This window comes from Chrysemys picta, chromosome 7 (genome assembly GCF_011386835.1).
Source record: "Chrysemys picta bellii isolate R12L10 chromosome 7, ASM1138683v2, whole genome shotgun sequence".
Taxonomy (NCBI): Eukaryota; Metazoa; Chordata; order Testudines; family Emydidae; genus Chrysemys; species Chrysemys picta.
In genome coordinates this window covers 67,949,786-67,972,136 of record NC_088797.1, presented here as the reverse complement: position 1 = coordinate 67,972,136, position 22,351 = coordinate 67,949,786, and the positions used below count along the sequence as shown (strand labels likewise).

At 44.6% G+C, this 22,351-nt stretch overlaps 1 protein-coding gene across 9 annotated transcripts in view; it reads left to right on the top strand.

Annotated features, from left to right (window-relative positions):
• Window positions 1-22,351, top strand: part of DLG5 (discs large MAGUK scaffold protein 5) — a 198,346-nt gene that overhangs the window by 56,565 nt on the left and 119,430 nt on the right. The window lies entirely within an intron of this gene.

Below are 22,351 nucleotides of genomic sequence, written 5' to 3'. Positions count from 1 at the left end.
TGCGCTCCCAAACCTGCCCTACCAACACATGCATATGCCCTGAGAACACAGAAGGAAGGGGAGGGAAGGGAGAAGGGAAGAATCGGCTCCCACAAGCTAAAGGCAAGGGGAGGGAGAAGAGAAGTGGGGAACATGACACATTGCCTTTGCTGCTCCCAGTTGAGATTTCTTCTACCCTCCCAAACCCCAGAAGGAATCTTCTCTGTCCCTGGCCCTGTCAAAATCACACCTTTAGGGAGCAGGGTGAGCATTTGTGTAGAAAATCATTTTTGTGTTCCAGGTAAATGCCCCACTGCTGACAGGGTGTTGGGTTTTTTTGGGCACATAGTGACTCGTGTTACTTTCTCCGCCGTGATGGCAGACAATGAGTTCACTTGATTCAGTGATGTTTGTCAATTTTCTCTTTTTACTTTGAAGAGTTTTCCACAAATTCTTATTGTAGAATTTTCATGAACAGATTGATTTCTGCAGTAAGACCATGATTCTGTGAAGCACATAGGCACACATTTAACTACTTTTCCAAATCAGGACTTAGGTATGTTCTTTTTAGACCTGTAAACTTTAGATATGACTGCGGTGTCTCAGCCTCCATTTGACTGTCAGGATTGAAAAATTCTGGTTCATGATGCCAGACATTTCAGTGTGTTCCTAGTTAATGACTGTTACTACCTTTACTCCTGAGTTTGGGGATTTGACTTGTTTGTTTGGTTAAAACAGTGTCATTTTTATGAAAAGTTTTTGTCTATTTTTGGAAAGTTTCTTAAAACTTAACATATTTTTAACAAAATTGGTTCCAAATTGTCTAATTTTAAAGAAGTGTCAGTTTTTATGATGGATAGCCTGGAGTTACTTAGGCCTGGTCTACACTACACTGTTAGGTATCAGGGGGTAGCCGTGTTAGTCTGTATCTACAAAAACAACGAGTCTGGTGGCACTATCTGTTACTCTTTAAGGTGCCACCAGACTCCTTGTTGTTTTTACTACATAGTTAGGTTGACGTAACGCAGTTTAGGTCGATCTAATTATGTCAGTGGCTATATTACAGTCTTGTTCTGCCAATGTAAGTGCCCTACTCCAGTGGCTCTCAACCTTTCCAGACTACTGTACCCCTTTTTGGAGTCTGATTTGTCTTGTGTACCCCCAAGTTTCATCTCACTTAAAAATGACTTGCTTACAAAATCAGACCTAAAAATACAAATGTCACAGCACACTGTTGCAGAAAAATTGCTTAGTTTCTCATTTTTACCATATAAAATAAATCAATTGGAATATAAATATTGTACTTACATTTCAGTGTCTAGTATATAGAGTAGTATGAAGTTAATGCTAGTGCTTTTTATGTAGTCTGTTGTAAAACTAGACAAATATCTAGATGAGTTGATGCTCCCCCTAGGAGACCTCTGTGTATCCCTGGTTGAGAACCACTGCCCTACTACACTGGCATAACTCCACCTCCACGAGAGGTGTAGGGCTTATGTTGGTGTAGTTAGGGCCATGCAGTGTCTCTCTAGACACTGTGTTACTTGCATTGACTGTTAGCTCTCTTGTCAATTTCATGTCTGCATGAAATTGACAAGAAAGCAGGTCAGCTGGGCTCTAGCTCCTGCCCCATCCCCTGCTCCTGTCTGGGAGCCAGGGCCAGAATGGATCCTGGGCAGCTTTTCCATCCTCACCCCCCTCAGCTGGGAACATTGGGCGGCTTGTCAATTTCAGCCCCTCCAGCTCCTGCACCTCCCCTCCCCTCCCCTCCCCTCCCCCCTTCGCAGTTCTAACTAGAAGGGGAAAAATGCAGGGGTAAGGCCAAAGCCCCTGCTCAGCAAAACTTATCCTTCCTGTCATTGCTGAAGCTGGGGGGGGGGGGGGGGGGCGTGGGGAAAATGGATTCGAATCCAAACATGCCTCTACTCACTGCAGGAGCATCTAACCAGTGGCCTCAGTTCCAGACCCCACTGACACATTAAACTACTGCTCTTCCCTGCCCTGAAATCCTAGGACAGGCCCTGGGGAGCCTGCAAAAAATCTCAGGTGGTGTAAGAGGGGGAAAATATTAATTCTGTGGTATGGATTATATCAACATCTTTATAATACTACTAGTTCAATTAATGGCCACTGTTAATTTGGATTAGTATTGAAAGAGAACATATTCTCTATTTGAATATGTGTGTAGGTTTTCCCTACCACCACTAGACAAAAATAAAATGTAAAGCCCAACTTTTATTTATTTAAATGAAGCTGATCATCTCTGGGAATAGTTCCCTGTTTCAGTGTGCAGTGGGCTGAATGTTACTCTATAGGGGATTCTTTTATCAGGCCTTAGTTGATGGTGTCTGCATGTCATTTTAAGGTTGAAAGAAGTTACTTCAGGTTTATGCCAGGAAATGTGAAATCACTTTCTTTCAGAAGTGCCGGCTTTGATGGAAAGGGCAGGTTTTTAAGAAGAGTACAGTCTGGTCATGTCACTTACATTTCAAACGAGGTATCTGGAATGTTAACTCCAACTTAATTTGAACGTGGGTGACTTTATTGGTACCTCTTCTGAAGTGGTCTTTATGAGCAGTGGGACTGAGATGATTTGTAAGTCATATAGAATGATTAGAAAAGTTGACTGTATAATGCTCCCAGCTCAGTAAAAAGAGAGCCCTATGAGATCTTTCGATATTTGTAGCATTTCCTATGGAGAGCAGCCATGCAAGGAGATTAACCCTCTTTTTCAAATGGAAGCTGTTTTTTAGTTGTTGCGTAATTAAGTCAGTTTTCTCTGTAATTTATTTGTTCAAACGATTTTTTATGCTATTAATAGAAGTCTGATAGGTCTATCAAGTTACTGGATCTATGAAAGTCTATCAAAGGGATGGTCATGGAGTTTGACATATGTATTAACATATATCCAAAATTCCATGTATGCAGTCATGCTGGGCCATCCTAATAAGGACTTGGACTTTGGGATGTTAACCAGTAGTTTCTACTCTACTTCTGATGACTCAGGCCTGGTCATTACTGGTATGGCTGAATTGGGCAGGTGTGTAATTAGTTTGTGTGTGTTTAAAAAAAACAACGAAAATCTAGCAATACAACAACTCCTAGTGTTGATGCAGTTATACTGGTATAAATGTGTCTTATACCAGTACTGCTTATTCCCATTCCTGTACGGGAATAAACTGAGTATTAAGCACCTTTAAACTGGTGTATAATTGTCCCTACAAAAGGGGATTGTACTGCTTTAACTGTGCCAGTATAGTTAAAGCAGCATAGCTTGTGTGCCTAGATAGTGCCTAAGAATCTGTGGAAGTAGAAACTTGCTTGGTTGATATGTACATCTGATGAGTGACCTGGCAAGGTTTGAATTGTAACGTTCCTTCCTTCAGTAGTGACTTTGATTTGCTAGAAAATATCTTGTTAGATGTGTGATAAATCTCCTGTTGCCGGCAGTTACGGGCATGCCCTGCGTGTGTTTTGGGAAATACCTAATTCCAAGCATTATTGAGTTAATGAAAGAACTGGATGCCTTAAGAGGCTAATCTCGTGGAATTAATGCTCACTTTCTCTGCTTACGTAGTAGAGTTCTGACCACCTGAATGTCAGCGTCTGCAGTTTCAATGCCAGCATCTCCTCTTTCGTTTGTTCTTCTGTCTAGTTTATACATTGTAGCATGGCAACCCAACAAACAGGATAAACTGCTATTATGACTTAATTTTAATCTAATTTAATTTTTGTATGAAGATTCACAACTAAATGTTTTTATTTTTATAGTTAGCACTAAGGGAAATTAAGGGCAAACTCATTATTTGATTTGAAGTTCTCATTAACTCAGTTTCTCAGTGATACAACATACTATGAAACACTGTTGGTATGAACATATGTATTAAACTAAGTATGTGAATCTAGATATATTGGTTTATGAATTTTTTTACACCTGTGTGTTTTTTAAACCTCATGTCAGTGGATTGAAAATACATGTATAAGGCCAAAATATTGTTGCTCAGAAGTGGACGTTTAAACTTCAATTATTAGATTTTAAATTTAATATCCCAGTGAGATGAATGGGGGAGGGTTTACACCTCTCAGAGCCATTGCTTACAAACTAAAGAAGAAACTACTGCATTAGTTAACATTTGGCAGGGTTTTATTTTTGTTTTTTTGTTTGTCGGCACCACTATGAGGGCTAGAAACTTAATTTTTCTTCTACATGAAAGCTTAGCTTCTGCAGAACTTGTATGTAATGCATGTTACATAAAGACAGATGCAGCCTATGGGCTGCATGTTTGATGTAAGTGGTTTAGGTTGTCTTGTCTTCTGGTTGGTGATAGCTTTTGGTGATTAAAAATGGTGTAATTGGTAACCAATGGGAACTTCCTTGTTTCCTGCATATTGACTCCTTAGGCCGATATCAAGTTGACAGATCTCCTTTGCTCATAAGTTACTTGCCTGGAAACAGAAATCAAAGGGGTGGTTAGATTCAGGTTCATTTGGCGGCTTCTGCTACGGGGTGGGGAGAAGGGAAGATGAGGAGACTTGCTTGGCTCCAGGTGGAATGAGGCCACATTAGTACACAAGCTTGCTGTCTCGTTAGTACTGCTAGGCTGCTTGTTAAATTTTCATTTCCGCCTTCCTCCTCCAAAAGTAGTGAGTACTGCACTCCTTCACTAGTAAGCCAGGAGGAACCTCTGTTCAGAAGCTGCATCTGTGATTCCTTAGGATCTGCTGCCCAGGTCCTCCCATTCAGCTCTCGAAGAAATTTGATGCTGCCTCTTTGTAATCCCATAGAGCTCCAGTAGCCAGCATCTGGTGCTGAACCTTGGTGGGTTAGAAGTGCTTACTGTTGAAAATGGAGATCATTCTGTACTGATAGCAGCCATTTTTCTTGGGCAATTTTTCTTACTACCATGTCTTTCGAGGATGCTCATCTGCATATTCAAGACACCAGAGATTTCTAAGGTTCACTGTGGGTCCCTTATCTTCCAGTTCCACACTGCACTTTGGCCTGGTGATGGAACCCATAACATGGACCCAAGTCATCAAGGTGATAAGTAGTTGCCTCTAGTGTGATGCCTGGTTTCATTGACTGACCAGGGCCCAGTCACTCTAAGCAGAAAAGTCAGTGAGCATGCTGTTTGGCACATTGGTTTGGTCATTTAGTCTCAAAAAGAGCTCATTGAAAATTGTTCCTCCCGACTTAGCGTTCAACTGGAAAAAGAGATTTCCTTCTGACAATGGTGTGAGAAGATTGGAGGCTTTAATTCAAGTCCTCAACAGAAAGCATCTCTTGCTTAGGTCCTATGTGCACCATTTGGCCAAGGTGGTTTTCTGTTAAGACCTAGAACACTGGTTTTCACTACAGTCTTTCCCCCTCTAACCTTGAGAGAAAGGGGTGCTCCAGGAGTCTGTTTGGAGGAAGTCCCTTTTTTCTTAGCGGTATTAAGTTAAGGGAGACTGTGTTAAGCCTCCAGCTCCACCAGTTTGGAACAAACACAACAGGGTATTGAAGGGCTGGCTCCCCATTGCCCCAGGATCTCAGCTGCTCCTAGTATACTGAAAGGAATGATCCCGGGCATGAGGGGTTCAGAGTGTGGGAAGGAGCTCAGGGCAGGGGCAAAGGGTTGGAGTGCAGGGTGGTGAGGGCTCTGGCTCGGGATGCAGGCTCTGGGGTGGGGCCGGGGATGAGGGGTTTAGGGTGCAGGCTGCCCTGGGGCTGTAGTGGGGAGAGGGGACTCCCCAAGCCCTCTGTCGCCGCAGCAGCCTGGGACTGGGGAAGAGGAGCCTCTCCCCAGCCACGGCTGCTTTGGCAGGGCCCGGGGAGAGGCGCCTCTCCCTGCTGCGCATCTGTGCTGCCCTTAATAGCCGGCTGCGCGGTTTAGAGGGAACTTAGGTCAGACCCTGCCCCAGAGAGTTGACAGTTTGTTATCCCATCTGCGTAGCTAAGAAACAGACTTACAAATGTCTTCTTACTTTCGTCTTGTTGAAAGCCTAGGGGCATCACTGTTACCCTGGTCCTTAATGCATGAGAAGTTACTATTAACGCCATTTATATCCTAGATTTTTATTGCCTAGATTAAGAGGGCATTTTTGGAACAGACCATAGAAGTTCCGAAGCTAAGCTTCATGAAGCTGGTTTTAAAAAAAAAAAGTGTTTTACTCTTTACTTTGGCTTATCATGCATTATCCAGCAAATAAACATAATGGTTCTTGATGGCTTGTATCATACAAGACCTCCTTTCTTAAGCTTCAGAAAATGATTGCTACAAGTGAATATGTATGTACCTGGCAAGCAGTGTTTGCTACTCTGGTACATTGAGTGCAATATGATTTATGTTACGAGGGTTAAGAGCAGTTCTTGCAGCATGCTAGGAGGATTAGTCTTCCCAGCCTCCTGTTGGAGCTAAGGAGGCTTTCCTGTTAAGAATATTGGAAAGCTTTCAAAGAAATCCTCACTTGTTTTTTTTATCATTGTACTGTTCTGTGAGCTCACATGGTGGGACACATTCTTGCCCTGAATAAACTCTGAGTTGTATTTGAAAATAAAGGCAACACTTAAATCAGCATCCCCCCATATGTCTGAGGTGTGACCTGACACTGATTTAAAATATCTTTTGTAATGTACATGTGATCCCCTGTGTCTGCAGTTTAATGCCAAGCAGTTAGAATACGGTTATTGTGACATTTTAGCATTTATTTAAACACTGATTTAGTCAGATCCTTGCTACTTACAGCAATTTAAAAGCATGAATGAGTCGGAGGTACATTTTATGAGACATTGGACCACCTCCATAATTACCAGTACTGCAGATGTTCTGTTTTCAGTAATATGGTGGCTGACAATCATAAAATGTATTATCTTAATTAAACATTTTAGGTTGTGGTAATGAACACTGAAAATCAAGAGGGCTGTGATGAAAATTATGATATGTATATAGCACCAAAATCCTGCTAGACACTTTACAAGTGGGCAGGAGATTAAGATTTCCCATAATAAGGTGTCTAGTAGTATTTAAAACTTATGATTTTTATATTTTTCTGATACGGTATTAACTTCCAATGATGCACTATTTTGCAGAACAGAGGGGCAGTAGTGATTTTTCCAAGGACCACACTTAATTTTCATATGCATTTATATAATTGCATTCTGTGTCAATTTGTAATCCATGACATTTACAATATCGTAACACATGTTATATCTGTACATGTAGCTTTCAGTGGAAAACCCCCCATGCTAATTAATCATTAAGGTTAAAGAATCAACACTCAAAGGCTAGAATATGGTTGAAAATTTTACTTCATTTCTCCCTTTTGAGTTTATACCTGTAAAATAGGGTTTCTTTATATAAGAAATTATCCAATTAATGCAGCACATGCTATAATACAAATGGGAATTTGTTATACAACCGTACGCTAGGTAGATTACAGCACAGCATGTATGCCAATATTTTCATAGTGACTAGGCATGTTGGGAACCAGCCTTAAAGGATTTTCAGAAAGGTCAGCGCACCCACACTTGGAAATCAGACTCCTGATGGAAAGCTGTCTTGTCATAAAGGTAGCATCTCATCTGTTGAAATGTTATGGTAGTGTACAGTCCTATGGTGTGTCAAGTAGAAAATGAACTGACTAAAGCAGACAATAAAGGGTCACAAACCAACAGCAAGTAGGCAAAAGTAAAAGCAATTGCTCTTCAATACCATACTCCATTTTGAACCTGGAATGTTGCAGGATTTTTTGTTCTGCGCAGGTAATAACTACGTAGGTTATTGTTACTTGGAAAATTAACTTCTCCCTGCCCTTTGTGAAGCCCCATCAGAAGGGGTACTGAATGCTGACACAGTCAGGGAACAAGGCTGATCACTGAGTCAGTCTATCCATTATCCAGGTAATGGAAGGAAGAGAGGTAGTGAACCATGGCAACTAGGGATTTCATTGCTGTGTGGAGGCCTTGATGTTTATGGGTTAGGTGTCTACATTATCTAGTGATTGTAAATGTAAGATACTCCATCCCCTGGCACGAACAGTGCTTGGAATAAATGCAGGTAAAATGGTGGCATGCCTACAAAATTTATAGTAACTTAAGCTTTTAAAACTTTTTTTTTTTTTTAACCCCCGACCCGTCTAAGCCAGAGTACAAAGTAATAAGGCTCCGACAGAACTGCATGTATGCTCTCAATCTAAGCACTGGCACCAGCCTCCTACCCTATGGACAGGAGGTGCCAGAAACTCGGTAAATTTTGACTTGTGGAGCTTTTTACATAACTTCCCTCCTCGGCGCATCTTTTATATGAAAAGGGGATGATTTGTCCCAGTGTTCTGAATGCTACAAACAAGGACAAATAATGGTAAGAAAATATGTGGGTAACAGCAAGTGTATCCTAATGACAGAGATCATGTTACACAAAAGGCAAAGGAAGCTATCTTTCCCCTCCTCTGTCCCCCTCCCCCCCTTATTTTTTGTCTCTACTATTCTCTCTTCTTGCTTTTTATTGAAGGGGCCGTCTTCTGGTCTTCAGATGATTCTCAAGAATATTCCAGTGACCCAGATCCTCTGAAAAGCTTTATTGTAAAATCTTTTCAATATAACTCACTACCAGCAACTAATCTTTTAGAAAAGTCCACGGAACTAGCACAGTTGTTGCTATGGAGAGGTGAGAGGTTCCTGGTTTGTTTTTTTTTTTTTTTTCCCTTGCACCTGCCTGATTCAATCTACTATTGATTGCCCCCGATCCCCCGCCCCACTACAGCAGTGAAAAGTGACTAGGAAATTAACACTTTCCCAGATATAAATGCCCAGTGTTTTACCACTTACCGCCTCACAATCAGATGCTGTGTCTGAGTACACAATGGGTGCTAGGAACTCCAGAATCTGAATCCTGACTCTTTCACTAATCTCTCTGGCCTTGCACAAGTTCCTTAACCCTTCGATGTCCCAGGTTACATAGTAATTGCGATACTGGATCAGACCAGAAGTCACCAGTAGCAGTCTCTACTATTTCTGAGGAAGGTGCAAGAAACCTTGCAGTTATGGAAATTCTTGCCCCCAGGAAAAGTTTACTTTTTATCCTCCAATAATTAAAGAATGTCTTAGGCCCTAAAGCAGCTAGCCTATATTTTTAGAGTATTACAGTGTAACTTGTAAAAGGGAAATAATGTTCTTAACCTCGCAGAAACACTGAGGGTTAAAGTCTGTAAAGCACTTGGAAGATAATTCTAGTCATTTGGTGCTTTATAAAGCAATTTAGTGTTCCATTTTGCAGTCCCATAGTGATAAAGATTGAAAGGAAGAATTTATACTTTGGGGCACAATATTAAGGAATCAAAAATTTAGTATGTAAAATAATAGAGTAAAAGTGTTTTTAAAAGTGAGGGGTAGGGGAGGAGGAAGGTTAGTTTCACTTGCATAATCAAACCTCTGTGATTTTTCTTTCCTTCACTGGCAAGTTCTAGCCTTTTTATTAGGAATCCCAGTCAGCCTTAAAGTGAAGTGATTGTGAAACACCTGAAATAAAGATGGCACAGATAGAAGCAAATTTCCTGTTGAATTAGTGCAGTACATTCAGGGCTTTGTGTAAGCATCACATGACTTACAAGAAGAACTTAGCACTTGAATGACTATGTATTTTACGGCTTCTGACAAACCTGACCACACAGGCTTCTAAGAAAAGAATAGCCTCAGAGATAAAGCATGGCAGATCCATGTGATTCTTCAGCTCCTTGGTCAGTTTTTCTTGTGATGTGAAAGGCAAAGGGAACATGGTAATCTGGGTCATTTCCAGTTTGAGTCAAACTTTTTAACTCCCCCACAGCAAGTGGGAGTCCTGCCAAAGTCAGTTTAGTTTTGTGCACTGAGATGTGGATAAACAAATGTTTGTCACACTGCCCTCTCATCCTGTGTATTGGGCCTCCGTCAGAAACTGTTTGCTGACAAGAAGTTGAATTAGCTAGTGCCTGTGGGGAATTGGGCGGCAGACAAAGTGCAGGGAAAAGTAGAGTTTAATCATGGAAATTCGCAGCAGGGGGGTATGAAGAGAGAGAGTTGTTTGATGTCACTGTAGTTCAGAGGTGTAGTGAAAGGAGTACACCTCTACTCCGATATAACAAGACCCGATATAACACAAATTTGGATATAATGCGGTAAAGCAGCGCTCTGGAGGGCGGGGTTGCGCGCTCCAGCGGATCAAAGCAAGTTTGATATAATGCGGTTTCACCTATAACACGGTAAGATTTTTGGGCTCCTGAGGACAGCATTATATTGGGGTAGAGGTGTATATGAAAAGTAGCTGCTTATTTTTGGCTCAGTCCTGTAAAGTGTTAAGCCCTCTGGTTTCAATTCAGTCAAGCAGTTAATGACATTCTTAACTTTGAACCTGAGACTACTCATGTGCTTAAAGTTAGGTGTGTGCCTAAGGATTTCCGGACTGGGCCCAGAGTGCTCAGCACCTTGCAGGATTGAACTCCTAGAATATCTGAAGTTAAAGTAGAGCTTTGAAGATGTTTGTGGGTATCTGGTTGTTCAAAATTCCTACATCTGAAGCAAACAGATTCATTCAAACAGAACTTCTTATCTTACATTAAAGGACCATGCCACAGTAAATGTTCATTTTATCAAGCAAAGCTTACTAATTGAGAATGCTTGCCCCCTTATTTTCTAAATAACTGTCAGATGCTACGGCAGATTTTAGGAAATTGGAGAGGGTGAGAGTTAGTAGGTGATTTGAATTTAATTTGGAGGTTCTGAATTGAATTACAAGATTAAACCTATTTTAATTTTAGTTTAATGTGCTTTTGTGAACTAGTGTTTAAGACTAAAAAAGCACATGGCAATAGATTCCTTCCACAGGAATGACATTAGCAGCGTACGTAGAATTGACAGAGTTTGGGCAATTTACTTAAGCTAGGGTTACCATACGTCCGGATTTTCCCGGACATGTCCGGTTTTTTGGGCTTCAAATCCCCGTCTGGGGGGAAATCCCAAAAAGCCGGACATGTCCGGGAAAAACAGGACATGCGGGGCCGGGGGCCTGGCGGTGCGGGGCCGGCGGTGCGGGGCCGGCGGTGCGGGGCCGGGGCTCGAGCCGACCCAGGCTGGAGACGCCGGGGGGGGGCCAGACTGGGCCGCGCCTCCTCCTCCCCCCACCCTTACCTGCTTCAGGCTTCCCGCAAATTGTTCGCGGGAAGCAGGGGAGGGGGCAGAGTTGGGGTGGGGACTTTGGGGAAGGGGTGGAGTTGGGGCGGGGGGCTTTGGAGTGTCCTCTTTTTGGACACTCAAAATATGGTAACCCTACTTAAGCTCTCTGTATAATGGAGATACCTACTTGTGCGCGTGGCCCAATTCAATGTGACGTGTGTGTGTGTGTGTGTGTGTGTGTGTGTGTGTGTGTGTGTGTGAGAGAGAGAAGATGATGGTAGTGGAGCTGTAGTTCTGACAGGTGGCCTCGTGTGTCTGTGTGTGTGTGGGGGGGCTAGTAGCCCTGAAATCCTCCTTATCTCAAAATTGTGTAATGTGGATAGACTTTTGGCCAACTGGCTACTTGGCAGCAGGGGTATCCTTGTTTGGCTCTGTGCACTCACTTTCTTGCAGAAGGAGCAAATCATGCTGTCCTATTTATGTATTTAGGACATTAAGAATTGCCCCAATATCAATCCTGCTGTGTAACAGAGGAAAAAATGGCTGATGTTTTGTCTTCATCTTTGTGTTTTTCTTTATACAGCTACGAAAACTACAAGTGAGAGAGTGTGCACATAAAAGTCACTATTCGTTTTGGAACTGTGAATATAATGCACTGTGTGTTTATCAAAATCTGATTATTTCGTATTGTAATCTTGAAATTTGTTGAAAGGGAAGGTTATTGTTCTGAATCAGTGGCTTGAAATGAAGTGTAACAAAGTTTTGTACTAAGGGACTGTATCTTGGAATACTAGGAAACAAAATGACCTGTTGAAAGACAAGTAGCAGAAGAGTGTGGAGTACAGTACTTCTTTATTATAGCATAAACTTCTTTAATCACCACTTTATTTCATAAATTTTTTTTACATTATATTCTTAACTCTTACCACCACAGAGTTGCTTTGGCGACTATTCCATTTCCCCCCCTCCCCCAGTATTGATGACTCCAAAAGCAAATGTGTCAATTAAAATTTTGTTTTGAAAAATCAAAGCACCCATTTAAGTTTTGTTAATAAAATGCTTCCGATCTTTATTGGAAAAACAAAACAAATCTCTGCATAGGAATCAAAACAGCACCTGCATCCAGCTGATCTATCTGTGTGAAAATGGAACTGAATGAGCCAACTTGTTGAAAAATGTAGTGATATTTTTAATGAAATGTTCACTCTTCCCTCTGGGGTGACTTTTGTGTTCCTCTAATTTAAGATTTTGTGTGAAATTTGATGAAGTGGCCATTTACAATTTTTTAAAAATCTGAAAATTATAATTTTGAAATTGTTTGCTATGGAAAATGGACCACTTTTGTCAAATACTTTATAAAACATTTACTAGAGGTGATGAGAAAATGCCAAAAAATTCAGTGTTTGAGTAGTTTTGCTTTTTGTTGTATTTCCCACCCCTTTCCAGTACAGGTCTATTCCCAGGCTAATTAAATAGGAGCAGGTTAGAACAATAGTTTCAACGCTGGATCACTTTGACTAGTCTCAGGCAGTGGTAGCTGACAGGAGTACAGTAATTCACATAAGACACTACTGTATTTTGCCAATATGTAAATACTGGTATAGGGATAATTCCAACACCATGAAGCATTATTAAACCAGCAAACTGCGTACACAATTTCTGCCAATTATTGATACTGAATATTAAGATGACATAGGTTCCAGACAATGGCCTAATTTCCCCTCCAGTGCATTAAAACAAAACAAAACCCATCAGGTACGCATGCTGCAGGTGAGCAGATGCTAAGGCCATGTCTACACTACAAAGTTAAGTTGACTTCACGTAAGTCAACATCGAGCCTCCGATTTAAGCAAGTCCATCTTGCATGTCCATACTACACTTATTGTGTCGGCCGAGTGCATCGACGCATGGAGCACTGCACTGTGGGTAGCTATCCCACAGTGCACATAGCAGAGTGGAATTTTGGGTTGGGTTTACAATGCCTTATGGGACCAAAACGTTGGCACGGGTGGTTATAGGAACATGGAGTTAGACTCCCAGGATGCATTTACCTCCCTCCCTGAAATCAATGACAAACCAAGCCTTTCTTGTGCCTTTTTTTGTAAGCCTGGGTTACCCGCGTGGATGCCATAGCATCATAAGCATGGACCCCGCATAGCTGTACACTGTTGTTGTGAGCATTATAAACACCTCGCGCCTTATCCTGCAGTATTTACACAGCCGATACAGGAGCCACCTTGTGGAACAATGTGATGCCACGCAAGCAGCCCGGCTGGAAGACACATAGAGCGGAGCAATTAGCAGTTGCTGACGATAGTCATGCATCACCTTGACACGGTTGAGTGCCGGTTCTGGGTCCGGGAACAAGCACTGATGGCGGGACCGCATTGTTATGCAGCTATGGGATGACAAGCAGTGGATGCAGAACTTCCAAATGTTTAAGGCCACTTTCCAGGAACTGTTTGAAGAGCTTTCCCCACCCTGACGCGCAGCAACACTAAAATGAGAGCTGCTCTGACAGTGGAGAAGCGAGTGGCGATAGCTCTGTGGAAGCTTGCAACGCCAGACTGCTACCGGTCAGTGTGGCATCAGTTTGGAGTGGATAAATCTATCATGGGATCTGTTGTGATCCAAGTTTGCAGGGCCATTAACAGACTTCTACTAGGAAGGGTAGTGACTGGGCAATGTGCAGGACACAGTGGATGGTTTTGCTACGATGGGGCTCCCTAACTGCAGTGGGGCAATAGACAGAGTGCATATCCCTATCTTGGCACCAGACAACTTTGCCAAAGAGTACAACTAAAGGGGGTACTTCTCAATGGTGTTGCAAGCACTGGTGGATCCGTTTCACTGACATCAACGTGGGATTGTTGGGAAAAGTGCATGACACATGCATCCTTAGGAACACAGGTCAGTTCAGAAAGCTGCAAGCAGGGACTTTCTTTCCAGATTGCAAAATAACTATTGGTGATGTTGAAATGGCAGTTGTAATCCTGGGAGTCCCAGCATACCCCTTGCTGCCATGACTCATGAAGCCGTACACAGACCGCCTGGACAGTGGTAAAGACCGGTTCAACCATAGGCTGAGCAAGTAAAGAATGGTGGTGGAATATGCCTTTGCATGTTTAAAAGGTCGCTGGTGGTGTTTGCTTACTAGGTTAGACCTCAGTGAAAGCAATAACCCAATTGTTGTTGCTGCCTGCTGTGCTCTCCATAATATCTGTGAAACAAAGGGAGAAAAGTTTCCGGTGAGGAAGGGGAGTTTAGGCAGATGGCCTGGCAGCCAATTTTGAGCAGCCAGACACCTGGGCAATAAGAGCACGTCAAGGGGCTCTGCATCTCCGCAAGGCTTTGAAAACCAGTTTCAGCAATGAGCCAGAGTAATGTGACAGTTACCTATGTTGTTCCTTACCAAACTATCCCCTCCAGTGCATTTTCTCCCCTGTAAACTCCACCCCCACCAAGCACTGTGTGTTGAATGCATAAAGAGCCTTTCCTCCTCAATCCGTTAAGTTTTATGCACACAAACACAGAGGCAGCAAAAAAAAAGTAAAATAACCTAGGGCAAAAGGGCTGATAACATGGTGGGGGCGGGGAAGAAACAAGGAAAGTTTGCTTACAGATGCACTGCACTAACAAAGGTGTGGGAATGGGCACCTTCTGGTCCTTGTATCCTCCCCAGTGTTGAGTGCAAGGGATACTGAACTTTCCCGCTCCACCTCCTAGGACGTTTCGAGGAGGCAGATGTAGAACTGATGGCAGCAGGTTCAGCATAGGCTGCAGAGGGACTCTAGCATCCAGCTGCCTTTCTTGAACTTCAACCAGACGCCTCAACGTATCTGATTGCGCCTTCATAATCCACAGCATCTCTTCCTGCGTGGCATGCTTATGTTCCCTGCATGCTCTCCTGTCCATGTCCAGGTTCTTGGAGAGTGTAATCCTCCATGCTCCGAGCTCCGTCTCGTCACTCGGAGGCACGCATTAACTCACTGAACATGTCCTCCCGCGTCGTCTTTTTCCACCTTCTAATCTGGGAAAGTCTCTGTCCCAGTGCAGAGGGTGTGCCGACAGACAAGGTTTCAGTTGCAAGGAATGCAAAGCATGAGGTTACCATTGACAGTGCATACATTGTTTCTGGTGCAAGGTTAATTTTTTTATAACCTCCCTCCCCCTGCACCCCCCCCAATACACTACATTGCAAGCCACATTGTAATCACAACCACTGGCTATTGCAAGAGTTGGTTTGCTGCTCCAGCCATGGTGAGTAAGGCAACGAGACATGGGCGAGAGGTCTTGTGCTGCTGCTTTTGTGAAGAGATCCTTGGGATTGCAGGTTGGACCGTGAGAAAAGCCCCTTGTCTCCTAGCAACCTGGATGGAGTTTGAGGACAGGCACCAGTGTTTAAAGCTCCCCAAACACTTCCTTTTTTACAAAAGCGGCACTGAGTTGAGGGGGAGGGAGACAAACAGGAAGCCTCCACTCCCACCACTTTTTTTTTTTTCTTCAATGCTGCTTGTAATACATGGTGATCTCTTCCAACCACAACCACGGCACATTTGGGAAAGCGTGGGTGTATGACCGAGATGTCCCCAAATGGGGGGTTGGGGGGTGGATTATTTGTTGAATTGTTTGTGGTTTAAGGGCTAGCGTTCAAAACTTCCCCATTTCCCCAGGTGACTTTATGTGATATCACTCTCCTGAGGATAACAGAGGCAGCAAGGGAGCAGATCCTGTAAGACCTGGTCCTTATGCTGCTATGCTGTGTGCTGAAATTATGCCAGCAGAGTTAATACTGGAGTGGCACGGGAAAGCGTCTTAGCATGGTGGACGGAATAAGGCAGCCCTCCCCAGAAACCTTCTGCAAAGGACCGCAGAGTACTTCCATGAAAGCTTCCTAGAGATCTCCATGGAAGATTCCAGGGCCATCCCCATGCACATAAACAGTCTTTCTTGGCGAGCACCGTCTGTATAGCTGGAGTGGCCACCGATACCCACTACCCCTATTTTTTTTGTTCAGATTAAACATAAAAAAAATAGCACGTGACTCCTACATTTTGATTGGAAATGTGTACTTCACCAGTGGTGCCTTCCCCGGCATCATGCTCTGCCACCAGCCGGTCCTTTGAAGGGATGGGCTCTAGGGTTAAAAATAGTTCTTGGCTGTTGGGGATAATGGATCCTCCACTTGCCTGTATTATATTCTCCTCATCAATGGTGTCCTCCTGGTTGTTGCTTGAGGACGCCTGGGGCTCCTGGCAGGTATCCATGGAGCGTTTTGGGGTAATGGTGGGGTCGCTACTGAGAATCGCGTTCAGCTCCTCATAAAAGCAGCATGTCTGTGGGGCAGAACCAGAATGACTGTTCGCCCCCCTTGTCTTCTGGTACACTTGCCGAAGCTCCTTTATTTTCATGCGGCGCTGTTGGTTGTCCCTGGTGTAGCCCTTCTCCCCCATGCCCTGCGTGATCTTGGCATAGATGTCAGCGTTTCTTCTGCTAGATCGGAGCTCTGCCTGCACAGACTTTTCTCCCCACACAGCAATCAGATCCACCACCTCCTGTGTACTCCATGCTGGAGCGTGTTTGCGGGCTTGAGTCTCCATGATTAGCTGTGCTGGTGAGCTCTCCACGCTGATGAAACAGGAAATGAAAATTCAAAAGTTCCCGGGGGCTTTAACAGAGGAGTGGCTGTTTCCTGTGTACCTGGCTGATGAGCAGTGGAGTTGAAAGTGTTCTCTAGAGTGGTCACAGTGGAGCACTGTGGGACACCCCCTGGAGGCCAGTTCATTCAAATTACACAACACTGTGTCTACACTAGTGCACATACATTATTAGTTCGACTTAATGTGACTTATGTAGACCTAAGTTTGTAGTGTAGACCAGGCCTAACTCTTTTCCGTAGGTATTGTCATGGAGAACCTGAAGAGTAACTTTTTCAGGTTGGGGGTGAGAGTTACGAGAACTATGAATGGATAGATACTTTCCTTCCTCTTGGATGTATGTGTTCAGGTGGCAGCATGCCGTCTGTCAGATTTTTGCCCCTATACTTTTCACCAACAGCTATACTACATCTTCCCACTATTTCTAGGAAGAAGTCATGCTTTACTTATCTAGACCATCTTGGTGTATTTCACAAAATGAAATTCTAATTCTATTATAGAGAGTTTTTGTCTCCTTTTTAAATATGGGGCTTGCTTATTTTGAGCAAATTCAACCCTTTTGAAGATGAATAAAAACAGTGATCTAACAAAATGAGATATTTTATCCATTCTTGAAGAATCTACTGTGGATTTTGAGAGACAGCCTGTACTACTGTTTACTTGAAAATGTTTAAAATCAGATCAGCAACAGCAGACCAGATTTTTCACTCTTTCTGGTCACATACTTCTTCAAAAACAAAAGTAAGAGCTTTACTTCTGTGTTAGTTGTACATTCCTATAACACCTACCAAGGAGACCTCTTTAAAAATGCCCATCTTTTAAAGATTGCACTTCTTTGAGAGAAAAAACTTTGCAGCAGATAAAGGGAGGAGATTGTGACATAATTTCTATTGCTGAAAAAATAGTGGTTGGGCCAACTGGGAATCTAGGGAGGAGGAGATTGTGACATGCAGTCTATATGGTTTTATAAAAATATGGTAAGTGAATATAATATAACTGGGATATGCTTCATGCAAAAGGTCTCTTGTAAAGTGTCATTACAAAGGTTATAATCTACTGAGTGTGATCATCCTACTTGTATAAATGTACTACTCTTGTATCTAAATAGAAATAAATATAAAATACAACTCGAGGGTCTATTGTAATTATGCAAAGTGTGGGCCATTAATGGTGGCTTGGAATCTTGCTAGACGCACTCCCATTAACCAGGACCATTGTCTGCAGATGGCTGTGTTTTACCTGTGAGTCTTCATTACCCACTTGCCAGCACACACACATGCAGGAAGTCTTGCAGTGACATGTGATCATGTCACCTGAACTGGAATCCATCTTTAACCTGGTGCTTTTCCAGTGAGGGGGGGTGGAAACCCAGAGCGACAAAGGGTTCCTGCCTTATGCAAAAGATATATAAAGGGGTAGGAACAGAACAAAGACAAAGAGGAGAGCCATCATGAAGAATCCCCTAGCTACCACCTAAACTGGAACAAGAGCTGTACCAGGGGAAAGAATTGTGCCCAGGCCTGGAAGCAGGGCCGGATTAACTTTTTGTGGGCCCCCATTGGGGAAATAGGGCATGTGATGGGGGGCAGTCTGCAGAGCGAGGGGCCAGTTAGGGGCAATGAGATGCAGTGCAGAAGGAGTGGCCCCACTCAGCCCAGCACAAGGGCACTGTTTACAACCCCCAAACTGCTAGACGCACACTGACCCGCCCAGCCCTGTGCTGCCAGCGTGCCCCTTCCACACTGCCCCCTGCCCAGTGCCCTGCCCTTATGCCAGCGTCCTCACCCAGAGACTTCCCCCACAGATCCCTATGCCCAGCACCCCCGCCTAGAGACCCCTCCCACTGACATCCGACCACAACTACACAGCACCCTGCACATCATACCCCCTGCCCAGCTCCCCCACCCACAGATCCCCTGCTGTCCAGCACCCCCTTCACAGTCCCACCATCACAGCTGTACAGTGCCGCATATTCCTGAGGGAATTCTGCATCAAATTCTGTGCATAATATTTTAAAATTCAGATTTTTTTTTAATAATAAATGTGGAAGCTCCACCATGGCAGTGGGGAGCACAGGCTACTGGCTGAATGGAAGTGGGAGAATACCCTGCAGCCTCACCCACCCCCCTGGGCCAGGGACTTGGCAGTGAGACTGAACCTGACACTGACACAGCACAAGGGCCATGCCTGCCACAGAAACAGCCTGGGGCCCTGCCCCCTTTGTGCCAGGCACACCAGATGTGGGCAGGGAGGCTCAGCCCAGCAGTAGGATCCAAGTGCAGAGGGACTTAATGTGGGGGTATCTAGATGGGAGTAAGAGGGTTCTGTGGGGGGAAGTCAGGGTGCAGGCAGCTCAGTGGGGGAACTGGATGCACAGGGCGGTGCCAGGTGCAGGGGCAATGGGAGTCTGCAGGGAGGGCCAAGTGAAAGTGGTTGGAGCTCAGTGGGGGGGGGGAGGGGGAGTGGGTGCAGGGGAGGTGGGGTTGTACTTAAAGTACTGCACAGGATCTTTTCAGGGGGAATAAGGCAAACGCCACATTCATTGGTAATACATGCATCAATCAACACTGTATCATATGCATATGATCTGTGTTACACACACACACTCACTCTCTCTCTCTCTCTGTCTTGTTGTTACCAACTAGTTGCTCCCCTTAACTTCACTGGCCAGGTGAGTTAGATAGGGGAGGGGTGGAGCTGGGCTTCTGCCGATCTGGATCAATGTTCCGATGTTGACAACATCCAGGGTCCTCTGCAAGACACCTCACATTTATAGCAGCTTTCTTCTCATGCAAATCTATACCAGATTCAAAATCCGTGTCCATTGGTCCTTTTGTGCTGCTTCCTTCTGGGTGTTGTTACAATACTGTTCAAAGAGGTTGTTTCCAAAAGAAGGTGCTTGATTCTAAACCACCCCCCCTCCCCCCCCCCCCCCCCCCCCCCCCCGAGGCCATCAATATGTCTGCTCTTCTTTAGTGAGCCCACTTGACAAGTTCGATTGTCCTTCAGTCTGGCTTCCATCCCCTTTCCAACTAGCTGTATGGAGGTGCTTGCCTTCCACACCTTGCTCATTCACACCTCATTCATTTAACGTGCCAATTGATTAAGGGAGTGTGGGGAGGGGGAATCTTATTCTACTCCTAGCAAAAAGATATTTGTTTCTACTTTAACTATCCTTGTTTCTACTTTAACTATAACATTATACCAAGGCTTAACACAAAGTTCTCTATAAGTTTGTCTACATAGGAATCTGATACAAAGTTCCTATATCAAAGGACTTGATACAAAGTTGTATGAAAATAGCTTAATACAGGGTTATACAGAGAGGCATAATACAAAGTCATGAAAGTTATGTGAAGATGCTTAATACAGAGATTTATCTACAGGGTTCATTTGGGTGGGGGTCTAGGTGTAGGTGGTTGGGACTCAGTGGGGAGGGTGTCTGGGGGGCTCACCGGGGTGGTACGGATGTAGGGGAGGCGGGGCTTGTCAGGGTGAGGATGTGATGGGCCTGCTTAACAGAGGAGCCCCAGCTACTGCCAATGGGATCTGCATGCTGGGCCCCCGTTTCCCCTATCCCAGAGATCGGTAACCTTCGGCACATGGCCCACCAGGGTAAGCCCCCTGGCGGGCCGGGCCAGTTTGTTTACTTGCCGTGTCCACAGGTTCGGCCAATTGTGGCTCCCTCTGGCCATGGTTTGTCGCTCCAGGCCAATGGGGGCTGTGAGAAGCCGCGGCCAGCACATCCCTCGTCCTGCAGCCCCCCATTTGTCTGGAGCCGCGATTGGCCAAACCTGGCCCGGCCCACCAGGGGGCTTACCCTGGCGGGCCGCGGGCCAAAGGTTGCCGATCCCTGCCCTATCCCCTTCTCTTCCCCATCCCATGCCCCTTCCCCACCACTCCATCTCCTTCCCATCCCACTCCCTTCCTTTTCCACTGCCTCTCTCCCCCTGCCCCACCATGGGCACTCACTGTTGTACAAGATGAAGGATGGTTCCCAGCACACAGAAGGGAGCTCAACCAGCACTAGGACCCGGAAGGTGGTGTCCAAGTGCAAAGTTCCGGGAACTGAGCAGCACCTTCTTTTTTCAGCCTGGCTGTGCAGCTCTGCAGTCAGAGTAGGTATGCTCATTCCACCCCCTTCCCCAAGGCCCCACCCCCGCCTCTTCTCTGCCTTCTCTCCCCAGGTGAGCATGCTGCGGCTGTGCTCCTCCCCCACCCTCCTGCCGGCAAACAGCTGATCAGAGGCAGGGAGGGGGAGGGCGGGAAGGGAGCAAGCTGTGAGAAGAGGAAGGGGAGGGGGAGCTTGGCTGCGCTACTGTAGCAGGAGCCTCACTGCCAGGAGCGAGCGGGGAGCGGAGAAGAGTGGGCTTGGTCGGGGCCCCCCTGGAGTGTGGGCCTGGCTCCATGGTAAATCCGCTACTGCCTGGAAGGTGTCCAGTCTGAGAAAAAAGACTTACTGAAGCATCTCTGAGGGTGAGATTATCTGTATTCAGTTTGATTAGACATAGATTTGTGCATTTTATTTTATTTTGCTTGGTAACTTACTTTGTTCTGTCTGTTACTACTTGGAACCACTTAAATCCTACTTTCTGTATTTAATAAAATCACCTTTTACTTATTATTAACTCAGAGTATGTATTAATACCTGGGGGAGCAAACAACTGTGCATATCTCTCTATCAGTGTTATAGAGGGAGAACAATTTATGAGTTTACCCTGCATAAGCTTTATACAGGGTAAAACAGATTTATTTGGGTTTAGACCCCATTGGGAGTTGGGTATCTGAGTGCTAAAGACAAGCACACTTCTGTGAGCTGTTTTCAGGTAAACGTGTAGCTTTGGGGCAAGTGATTCAGACCCTGGGTTTGTGTTGGAGCAGATGGGAGTGTCTGGCTCAGCAAGACAGGGTGCTGGAGTCCTGAGCTGGCAGGGAAAACAGGAGCAGAGGTAGTCTTGGTACATTAGGTGGCAGCTCCCAAGAGGGTTTCTGTGATCCAACCCATCACAGAGATGCTGCTGCTGCTGATCTTGGACCCACAAGATATGTACCAAACATCACCATGATATGTTCGTACCCTGGTATCCTTTCTCCCATGTATGGTTTCTTTTCTTTACTTAAGCCCTGATATTGCATGTGCATAAGCAGAGTCTTACACCTGCACGGACTGCATCGACTTTAATGAGGCTCCGGATGCATGGGTGCATTTGCAGGCTTGGGGTCTTATATTATCAGCTGGTTAGGGAAGGGGCCTGTCTCATCACGTGTCATAAATTCCCTAGCATGCGATTAGCACTATGTAAGTGATAATAAATGCTATACCCATAATCCATTTTTGACTGCTGCTTGAAGGTAAGTTCCCACAGCATATGTGTTATATGCGAATCTGTCAGCCCTCATTAGCTAGGAAAGATGGAGCGTTTGAATCTCAGCCAAAACCTAAAGGGATCAGCTTTTTTTTTTTTTTTTTAAAGCTCAAGTGATGTTCTGGACCATCATGGTATCTTCGGTGTCTATTACAAGTTTCAGGCTGAGTATGAAGTGTGACTGTTGAAAGGATGTTCTACTGGGGTGACAGGGAGAAAAT